Below are 11,888 nucleotides of genomic sequence, written 5' to 3'. Positions count from 1 at the left end.
GAATTTTGGGGGATTTTTTTTAAAAAATGTCATTTTTGGGGGAATTTGTAGTTCAGGTTGGGGGAATTATATAAATCGGTCTGGCAACCCTGCCGTTAACAGCCAGTTAGTTAACCGGGGTTTAATCGGGACAGAAATATATGCATAACATAGACATAAACGCAATTATACTTATTATTATATTAATAAATAATTATAATAATAATTATAATTGCTTTTATTACAACGCAAGAGGCCCTATGAGGTACTTTTCTGTCCCGATTAAACCCCGGTTAGCTAACCGAGGTTTAACCGGGACATAAAGTACCGGCCCTGAGTGTGTCTGATTGACATTTTCTTGTTTCTTGTTTTTGAAAAATTTGTTCAATAATGGAAATATGAAGACGTGGAAAGATATGCAGAAAGTTGAGACAAGTTATGTAAGGTCTAGAACAGTTCACACAAAGAAACAAGATGATTTATACTATGAGTATAGTTTTTAATCAATTTCATGTTATGAGTGTAACAGAAATAACATAATAATATGCAAGGAGTATAGATGCTAGGAGAGTATATTATATTCATTGATGTGGTAAGTCCTTTATTAGTTGCAATAATTAAAACTCATAGGTACTTGTCTATCTTTAGGATATAAGCCCAACTATAAAATAATTAGGACAGAGAAACCTGTTCCATTCATTGTCCCTCCAGACTGATTTGCAAACTGTGAGATCAAGGACAGCTTTCTATCAGTTATGTATTGGAAAACACATGCTGGACATGCTGAACCATGCATCTGTAAAAACTACAAGAAAAAATGGTTGTAGAGAAATTAATGAGGTGCCACCCAATAAAATTTCATGAGATTCAAGAATGTGAAGATACATGAGCAATTTCAGGTAGGGATCCTATTAAATTACATAATGTAACTTTAACACAGGTATATGAAAGTGAGTGTAAGGCAGTGGTCTCCAATAAACACTGTACACGGCCTAAGGCATCTATTGGATACCACCAGTTAAGTCGGTGGCTACTACAAATTACTCTGTAATTTGAATTTGTTTTAGAATTACTCTTTTCTGTAACTCTTTTCGGTTGTAAGATAGTTTTCTGTCCTTCAAAGTTTATTAAAAGAACGAAAATGAACAATTTTCCTACAGCGTGACATACGCAGCCTACAACATCTATTGGAGACAACAGCCTTACACATTGTTTTGTAGAGTTTGTAACATTTTTTGTATTCACTGTTACCAGTGCAACTGTAAAGTATATGAGCTGAAAAATACCTTATGAATAATACTAACTCTGTTTTAGATGATGCTGCAAGGTGTTTGGGAGAAAATAAAAAGAGAAACTGAGTAAACATTGAATTTGATATTAAGATAGTTTTTTAGCTCACAAATGTTTTTTGTTTTGTATCTGTATTAAATTTTTATTATACAGTAGGTACTTAGCACCCCAATTATCCGTGCTCCTCGTGACCGGAAGTGGCACGGATAATTGAAAAGCACAGATGATCCAATCATTAATTTCTTATACAGTGAGCATGTAAAGGTTGGAATAAATTCATTTTCTCGAGAATGGACGACTTTTGAAAAAAATCCCAAAACAGGTCAATTTTTAATTTTAAATTACGACTTTTTGGCATATATATAATACTAGTGACGTCACCCATCTGGGCGTGATGACGTCATCGATGATTTTTTTAAATGAGACTAGTAGTCGTGTGATAGCTCATTTGAAAGGTAATTCAATTCTCTATTCAGTAATATAAACATTAACATAATTATTTATACAGGGTGTCCAAAAAATTTTTTTTTGTATTAAATTTATTGACATAAAAAGAAGAATGTATGTAATTTATTTATTTCAAAATACATTTTACTCGCAGAAAACAGAAAAAAAATGTTTATTTGAAAAATAATCATTGCTTTTCGCTTAAATTAAATGTTCAAATTGTCACGAGGCTGGTGGGTATTGTCGAAGCGAAGATCGGTGGAATATGCGCATTTTATCAATGAAATTCGATATTTTTAAGATATTCCACAAGCCGCTATAGATAAAATGTTTTAACGACCTATTAATCATTCATAATTACTCAACGGATATTAGTACAGTTAAAATAATTAAGACGATAACCGGACAACATTGATTTAATGAGTAAAATTTAGTTTTTTTTTATTTTAATGTCAAAAAAAGCAAGCCCATTAGCAGAACCCAATTAAAAATTATTTTGCACATCATATTTGAAACATAATTTGGTTAAAAAATCTCATTTTTGTTGGCAAAAAAAATATATTAATTTGTTTGGACTAAATTAACGTTGTGCTTATCTTAAAAAGGATATGTTAGTATCAACATTCGCACAGTGTTGCCAAACTGAATTTTGTTATTTTGGGTGTAAATTTTTTCCACGGATCTCCGAGGGTACTATACCTGCTTTAATATTGAATTTAAGCCAAAAACAATATTTATTTGCCAAAAACACATTTTTTCCTGTTTTATGATAGCAGTAAAATGTATTTTGAATTAAATAAATTACACTCATTCTTCTTTTTATGTCAATAAATTTAATTCAAAAAAATTTTTTTTGGGCACCCTGTATAAATAATTATGTTAATGTTTATATTACTGAATAAAGAATTGAATTACCTTTCAAATGAGCTATCACACGACCCCTATTCTCATTTAAAAAAAACATCGATGACGTCATCACGCCCAGATGGGTGACGTAACTAGTATGACATATATGCCAAAAAGTCTTAATTTAAAAATAAAAATTGACCTGTTTCGGGATTTTTTCCCAAAATCGTCCGTTCTTGAGAAAATGAATTTATTCCAACCTTTACGTGCTCACTGTATATGATTCATATAAGAATATTAAATATTCTACATATGAAATTTTCATAAGAATTTCTTATGCATGATATGTACTTACCTATCATAAAAAGATAACAGAAAAAATAAATCTTTCATTATGAGTCTCCTTTTCTGCATATAGAGTTTCTGTCGAGTGATTAAAGTGATGCTATTTTGATAAAACCTTAAAAATTCAATTTGAGTAATAGAAAATCGTAGCACGGATAATCCGCAGCCCGGATAATCTGCACACGGATCGGGGTTCTACTGTAGTTGTATAGGCTAATTTACAAGAATGTTAGTTTGTTTTTATAGATTTTACTTGATTCATAAATATTGTGAAATTTCTTATAAGATTATATTTACATATATACGCATACTTAATTTAGGTCTGAATTTTAAAGAATTGTTAAGTAATGATGTTATTTTATAGACAACATTATAATATACTAGAGTTGTACTTTAAAAATCAAAATATTACTGGGTCCCAGGCGGGGTTTAGAGGGGTTTTACCTTCGCCATTGCACCAATAAGAGCCTCCCCTCCTTTGATTTCCGAGATTTTTAATAAAGAATAAAAATTTTTAAACATTAGGTACAGTAGGAAAAATGAAAGAATACCCATGAACGAACATATAAAACACGCTGTATTTTCCTGTCACTGTGTCACAAAGAAAATTGGCTAGCGCAAGTACATGTAATAATTATTATTACATGTATTTGCGCTGGGCAATTTTCTTTGTGACACGGTGACAGGAAAATACAGCGTGTTTTATATGTTCGTTCATGGGTATTCTTTTATTTTTCCGACTGTATTTAGTGTTTTATTTAGTTTGCAATAGTTATTTTCAGTAAACATTTTTTATTATCGTATATTTATGGTGAAAACAATATTTAGTGTAAGGTTCTAGAAATTAAAGTCATTTTGAATTTATGCAAGGCAGGTCCACAACAGCAATTTTTATTTTAAGACAGCTAATGGAAAAACTTGAGAAAGAGAAAAAGAAAGACTCGCACATAGTATTTATTAATCGTGAGAAACATATGACAAAGTTACTGGAAACCTACTGGTACCAAGTAGGAAAGGAATACCGGCTGAATATGTGAGTGCTGCTAGACATGTATGAGATGGTAACGATCAGAGTTCATGCAACGAAAACAGAATATTCTTTTAAATATGGCATTACAAATCCACATAGAGTAGTTAGCTGGGATAAACAAGAGCTCCACAAGATGATAGTTTTATGTATGTAGGATCGATATTACTGAGCAATGAGAAAGTACATGGAGATACTAGATACAAGTAATAGACCTGGATCCCGCATATGAAAAAAAAGTTGATTATTAGCAAGCTGACAATTTGTTAATGGCTTAACGGTGTCGAGTCGGACAAACTTTGATGTACAGAGGAAGTTTTAATTGTACAACAGTTTAAAAATTTGGAACGTCAGATTACGAAAACGTCCTCATGTATTTTGTCCGACAAAACATCCAATTGATTTGTCACCCTTTCATTAAACTATCATGCAAAAATCAGACTGGTGTTTGTCACCAACTGGGCATTTTATTATTACTGTTGGTTAGTAATTGTACTATTGTACTGTTGGTTAATGTTGGTTAGTAATAGCAGTCTGATTTTTGCATGAGAGTTTAATGAAAATGTAACAAATCAATTGGATGTTTGTCAGACAAAATACATGACATATTCTTAATCTGACGTTCCAAATTTTTAAACTGTTCCACAATTAAAACTTCCCCTGTTCCAGTGTTCCCGTATATCAAAGTTTGTCCGACTAGACACCGCTAAGCCATTAACAAATTTTCAGCTTGCTATTAATCAACTTTTTTTTCATACAAGGGATCCAGGTCTATAATAGAATTAGGGCTAAGTGGATGAAAAATGGGAAGAGGTAAGTGGAGTACTGTGTGATAGAAAGGTACCAATAAAACTCAAAAGTAAGTTCTATAGGACTGCATTAAGACTAGTTATGATGTATGGTACTGAATGTTTGGCAGTGAAACATTGGGATGAACAGAAATTGTATATTAGTGAGATGTGAATGCTTTGTTATTTGTTGACCGAGTTTAGTAACTGGAAAAGATAAAGTTAGGAATGAGTATATAAGAGGAAATTGGGTGTGGATTCTATTGTTAACAAAATAAGAAACAGGTTAAGGTGGTTACGTTATGAGCAACATAGAGATGAGGACCATCCCATACAAATAGCAGGAAGATGCTTAATCCCTGGAAGAAATAGAAGAGGAAGACTAAAAAAAACGTGGTGGGCGAAAGTTGATCAGGATATGGGTGTAAAAGGTATTCACGTTGATATGATACAAAAAAAGTTTGGAGGAATATAAATAGAAAGCCGACAAGAGGTAAGGCAAAAAGAGTAATAATAATATTCTAGAAATAAAAGTAATAAGAGGAAGAACCCTCTAACTAAACAAAACCTACCTAAATAATAAAAAATTAAAACAATGCCTAGATATTTAAAAAAAAGCATCACTAACAAAAGCAAACATATTGGATTTAAAGTTACACATTCGCATATAAGTAGAATATTTTTACCTACATATCACCAAAGGAAAAATACATAATTATATTTCTAATAAGTGGGACTCCCTGCATTATAGTATTCTATACGTAGAAAAGTTTCTATCATTTCGTCACAAGTGAGTTGACAGCAAAATTTATTTTCAATTTGAGATTGAGGCATTAAGGTTATTTTATTTTTACAAAGTGGTGGATAATTTCATAGTTTAGAACGGTTAAAGTATAGTAATTATAATATATTAGTATAGTAATTATAATATATTAGTATAGTAATTATAATATAGTATAGTATAGTAATTTTATAATTTTATTTAGCAAATTTATTTATTCTTATTTGGGAGTCGGGAAATTGAGGTTATTTTTACAAAGGGATAAGGTGGATAATTTTATAGTAATAGTGTAGTAATTATTATAGTAGTATAGTAGTAATTATAATATAGTATAGCCTAGTAATAGTATAGTAGTAGTAGGTAGTATACACAAACCATACATACTCATAGACGTTTCACGTAAATTGTCAAGGTCAAGACAGCAAATTAGTTACCATTCCAATCCAGAGATGTCGCTGTCAGTCAATTCTCTTGTCATTATTTAACAACTGACAGTTGACAATTAAATTAATTTGTTATTTACTTTTTATTTTACAGTTTGTGGCTTAATTATTTTATTATAGTGGTGTTACGTTTTTAATTAGATTTAATCACAATTTTAATAAGTTTATTAACCTCTCCATATTTATGAGTAGAATTTTTAGTTTACATTGATCATCCTGTGTTGTGTTTCTCCACATTAAAAAAACAATATAATAGATCCTGAAACAGTTTATTCCAATGGACAAGTGTGTCATCAACATTTCGGACCTATATATTCTGGAAGTTTGTAAAAGATATAAGGTAATATTTATCTAAACAATCATCCTATGTACAAGATTCTTTCAAAAATTTTCATTCAACTCGATACACATCAGTGCTTTCACGTGACACATAGAGTAGTGTTTAGCATTTTGAAAACAAATTGGAATATTTGAAGTTTTCAGTAAAATATGGAATAAAACATTGAATTGTCTTTCTGTTGTTTTAATTTCCTGCGAAATTTCATCAAAAATACCACAAAATTTATAATCTGAAATTCATACATAACTAAAATTTGTCAATTTAGTTCCCATTCCAATCAAGAGATGGCGTTAATTCGATCCGAAAGATTAACATGGTCGTGAAACGTCTATAAGTATGTATGGTTTGTGGTAGTATAGTACAAATTTTATTTTGGTGATATTGGTGGTACTGTATAGGCATGTTACCTATTAATGTACTAAACGTGATAGCAGCGGAAAATGAGGAGCGGCTAGAGGAAATTTTAGCACATTTTAGAGGTTATTTTTATAATTTTTTACAAAAATAAAAATATTTAATGTCATTGTCATTTGTCAAAATAAAAGATTCCTTTCTAACAACCAAAACCTACTAAAATCTACTATATTTTCTACCAGATTCTAAAATCTACTAGATTTAAAATTTTCCCACTGAAATTCTAGTGGATTTAAGGCCCGTATTTATAGTCGAGTCTCAAGACAGCGTCCATGCTCAAGACCGACCTTGAACCAAATTTGTGTTTTATAAACCGATCTCGAGACACGACGTTGTCTTGGGAAGTGTAAAATGACAGGCGAATCTCAAGTCATCGATCGACCTTCCTCAAGACCGCGATTCTAACCTAACTTTGTGTGTTATTGTTTGAATTTTGAATATTTTTAATTCAGTTCCAACATTATATTTTTGTTTTTCTAATTACAATAAAAATGTATGAAAAAGTAAAAGCATTTTTAGAGTTTATTGATAATATTGGAGAAGAAAATCGCCCGGGAAGTATACAAAAGCAATATATTCAAGATAAAAATATAATCTAAAATACAATGGAGTATTACAATATTGAAGTTCATCAGCGCATTAACTTAAACAACAAAGGTTTTATGCTACTTATAGGAATATAACCAGTTTTTATGAGGAAGCCCACTTTTCAAAAATGTACAGGTACTGTAAAGACATAAAATATATGTTATTCAGGCTCTTATTATGTAAATGAATTTGTAGGTACTAGAAGAGAAATTATGTATATTATTGTTCAACAACAAGGTTATCAAGTCATTCAATATTTGATCTAAGAGCATTAAGAGTGAAATTGTGAAATGGAAAGAAGTGAAATTCCAGGATTATTAATAGGAATAGATGACAGTAGTGGGTATGCATGCAGACACTATCTACTTACCCCAGTATTACAGCCAGGTATTTATTGATAATTGCTAAATAAATAGTAGGTTATTTAATAGACATAAATATCTTTTTAGGTAATGATCAAGAAAATAAGATATTTTACCATAGTACTCATGTGAGAACAAGAAATGTAGAAAAGCTATTTGGAACCTGGAAAAGAGAGTTTCCTTGTCTTCAACAAGGTCTACAAACCAAATTATATACATGTCTTGCAATAATATGTGCTACAGCAGTACCTTACAATCTAGGTAAATAATGATCTGGTGGTAAATAGACATGTTAATGATGTGGAACAGCGGTTCTCAATCTGTGGTACATGTACCACTGGTGGTACATTTCATTTTTTGAGGTGGTACACAAAACGCAAAAACAGCCAAAATCAGCACCACTATTATAGTTAGTTAGATCACCTAGTTAGATATGTATTTCATTTAGGTGGTACCAAAAATAATAAAAAGTATTTGGTGGTACATGACACAAAAAGATTGAGAACCGCTGATGTGGAACAATCTCTAAATTTTTGGTGACATTTTTTTTCAACAATATTTTGCATGAGAATACATTATTGAATACTTCTATTGAAATCTTATTGTGTTTGATTTTTTTGTGTATTATTTCTCAAAATGTCATCATGATCATTGTTCGACAACCCTTTTTGTTTGAGTTTTGATCTCTTGAGGAATACAGCTCCATTCCAATCTATTTCAGGATTTGTTCTTGCAATTTTTTATTTTTAAAATATCAATGTCTTATTCTATTTGTTCCTTATATCTAATCTATAGTCTTTCTCTCGTTATATGTCCAGCTGACATTTGTGTGTTTATTTTGGAAAGTATTTCATATGCTTCCATCCTTCCTCTTAGAACGTGGTCCTATTTTGATGAATGTATATGGATCGTGGTATGCGCTGTATAGTTCAAAATTATATTTCATATGCTTCCATCCTTCCTCTTAGAATGTGGTCCTATTTTGATGAATGTATATGGATCGTGGTATGCCATATGCCCTGTATAGTTCAAAATTATATCTTCTCTGGTCTTCATATTTTAGATGCTATTTAGCCTGATTCTAGTGCTTTATCGTTGTTTCCAGTGCTTTATCAATTTATCATCGTTTATTTTACCTACCTGTCTACTGCTACTCTATTGTACTTTCACCATATATTTTTGGAATATAAATATATAGTAACCTTCTGTCTTTCTCTTGTTCAACTGGAATTTGTTTATTTATTCTGTGAATACATTATTGAATCTGTATTATGTTAATGTTGTTCTGAAGCTATTTCCTTGTGGCATTTTTATGATTAATTATTTATATGGGAAATAAGCCACAATTAAAATGAAAAAAATAATTTTATTAACGTTTCGACAACGTATTTTGACAACGGCACCCGATTTGGGCGTCGAAACGTTAATAAAATTATTTTTTTCATTTTAATTGTGGCTTATTTCCCATATAAATGTATTATGTTAGATATATTATTTTTTATTTTATTTCTTAATATGTATTTTTATATTTTATTTTAAAATAAATGAGTATGAGTTTCCCTCTTCTTAAATAAGTATTTATTTGACAAACCTTTCCTTACCAAATATAAAATTAATTACACATCTGGACCTCGGAGGTAAACTACACTATGTCATTTCAAGCAACTGTGTTTAGCATGTGTTTGCAACAAAGTTTAGAGCACTTAGGATGTTAATAAAAATCTGAAATATCCCATAATTAGTTGAAAGACAATATGACTATATTTTAATGATAATATATATAACCAATGTGTATAATCCAACTAATAAAAAAACACCATGTCGACATAGTGTAGAATTACCTCCGAGGTCCAGGCGTGTAAACAGCAATACTGTGATGAGCACTCTAATAACCAGCAAAATAGCGCAAAAAATGGAAAACATATGTTGTGAAATAAAAAGAGATGTAAAATTATCTATAGGAACCCATACATTTACATTACATAGTTTGTCACCTTTAGATGTGTGGGAGGAGTATGACAACTGTCACAGAGGTCTAAAGGTGGGAAATTATGTAATGTAATGTAAATTTATAGGTTCCTATTGATAATTGTACACCTCTACTAGTTTCATCTCCTTTTATTTCACAACGTACTATATGTTTCCATCTTTTGTGTCATTTTGCCAGTTAATAGCATGCTCATCACTGTATACCATTATTTATGCAGATGACATAGTCCTCTTAACAAGAAAAAAAGCTGAAGTTGTTTAGAAACTTGGGAGGTGAAGCAAGAAAAGTGCATGTCTATAAATGAAACAAAAATAAAATATTAAGTGTATTGAAATGTGTGGAGAGATGAAATAGAATAAATTTTTCACACTAAAAACAGGAACAAAGGCATACAAAATTGAAAATATCAACCAATTCAAGTATTTAGGAGTGACAATAATTGATAAATGGGAAGAAGAAATAGAAATAGAAAAGATACTACTAAGAGTAAGCTAGTAAGCAGATCGATGGTATATGATTGAAGTCAAAAATGTATGTAGGACAGCTATAATGCAAAAATGTATTATGAAGCAGTTATTTTAAGTGGCATTGTATGCTTGTGGCACTTGAAACAATGAATAAGAAAGATGAAATGAAAATAGACATAGTACTGGTAGGGGCTGGCAGTTCTGAGTTAGGACTGGCAAAAAATAATAGATATGGAATGTCAGGTGGCTAGGTCAACATTACTTGAATGTAAGAGCGACATGTAAGAGATTATTTTTGGAGGAAAAAAAAAGAGAAAGACCATGAAAAGAGTTGTTCGAAGCAGTAAGGAGATTTGGATGATATAGAAGTGTCGAATTGGAGGAGCGTTAATGTCCAGTAGAAATGGATAGGCTATATTTACTTTTGTGCTGTTATTTGGGTAAGATTGTTAATATTTTATATCAATATTGTTGTTGCTTGATAAAAATTCTTCTAATAATTTAATTTTATCTGACTCATTCAGACATATATTTATACATTTTAGAGTAGATGACTTTAAAACAATATCGCCAATAGTTATGAGTTGCATTCCTGGGACGATTTTATTAAAATATAGTTAATTCGATTACATAAAATCAACTTTAACTCAATAATATCCGTCACAAAAAATTTATAGCATGTGATCTGTCTTTAAGAATTTAAACATTTAATTAAAATTTAATTTCAAACTTAAATTGAGGCTTATTCCCATGAAAATAGTAATTGCATTTTATACAAGTTCCACCTGTCATGGTTTCTTTGTTGTAAGTCAGATGAAGAATATAAACATAGAAGAAAGCTTACACCATTAATAAAAAGGCAGGTAATACTAGGAAGTACCAGAGTTTTATTTGCTTTGCTTTCTCTCATAAGAAATAAATGATATCTCCCAGTGCTTTCTCTTAGAACTTTGAATATTTCATTAAACCCCATTACTCCCAACCAAGAATAAAGTAATATCACAGTATTGTGTTATACTGGGGTAATATCAAAGAATATATTTATACTTTCCTTTAATATGCAATCACAAAGAACCACAAAGAAAAGAAATCCTGTACCTCATAATGGAAACAAATTATGACAGGTCATTAACCTTTGAAAAAATAGCATGTAAGATTTAGAAAAAATAAAAGGTTCTAGTTTACTGAATGGGTAGACGGATTACGGATATGAAATTTATACCAATGAATTCTGTTTCACTTACTGATAATTGTACAATAATTTTTTATTGGGGGCGGGCGTTACTTTTCATGTAATTGCAATTTAAAATATGTCTTATTTTTAAAAATCGCCGCCATTTTCCGCCATTATATACCATGAAACAACAAGAAACGACAGGAATGACAACCGTTTTATAAACGCAAGAAGGAGAATCCTAACAGTGTTGCCATAGTTATATAAAATATGTTTTCTTATGAAAATTACAATTTTTCAATTCTTAAATATGTCATTTTACTTATTCTGACGCATTTTTAACACAAAATGACTGCTTTATTACAAGGGTCAGGTTAGTTCTGGTTAGGTTTCGTTACGTTAGGTTAGATTACATCAAGTTTATTAATATTATAGTGATTTATGATTATATTTTAATAAATAAATTCTGTGGGATTCCCAGAATACACTTTCAAGGTTGGAATGAAATTTTATGTATTTCATGGTTATGTACTGTCACTGATTTCGGGAAACCATGTTGCCATGTGAATGACAAAAGATAATTTCACATGAAAACATCGATTTTTGT

At 30.6% G+C, this 11,888-nt stretch overlaps 1 long non-coding RNA gene across 1 annotated transcript; it reads left to right on the top strand.

The window, feature by feature from the left end:
- Nucleotides 1-341: 341 nt before the first annotated feature.
- On the top strand, nt 342-3,431 carry LOC126881562 (uncharacterized). Its single transcript, XR_007696914.1, has 3 exons — nt 342-571; nt 628-878; nt 1,294-3,431. It is a non-coding gene; the product is annotated as an uncharacterized LOC126881562 (long non-coding RNA).
- Nucleotides 3,432-11,888: the final 8,457 nt, after the last annotated feature.

This window comes from Diabrotica virgifera, chromosome 3 (assembly GCF_917563875.1).
Source record: "Diabrotica virgifera virgifera chromosome 3, PGI_DIABVI_V3a".
NCBI classification, from domain to species: domain Eukaryota; kingdom Metazoa; phylum Arthropoda; class Insecta; order Coleoptera; family Chrysomelidae; genus Diabrotica; species Diabrotica virgifera.
Note: the sequence above shows the minus strand (reverse complement) of the source record. Positions and strands in the feature narration are given on the sequence as shown.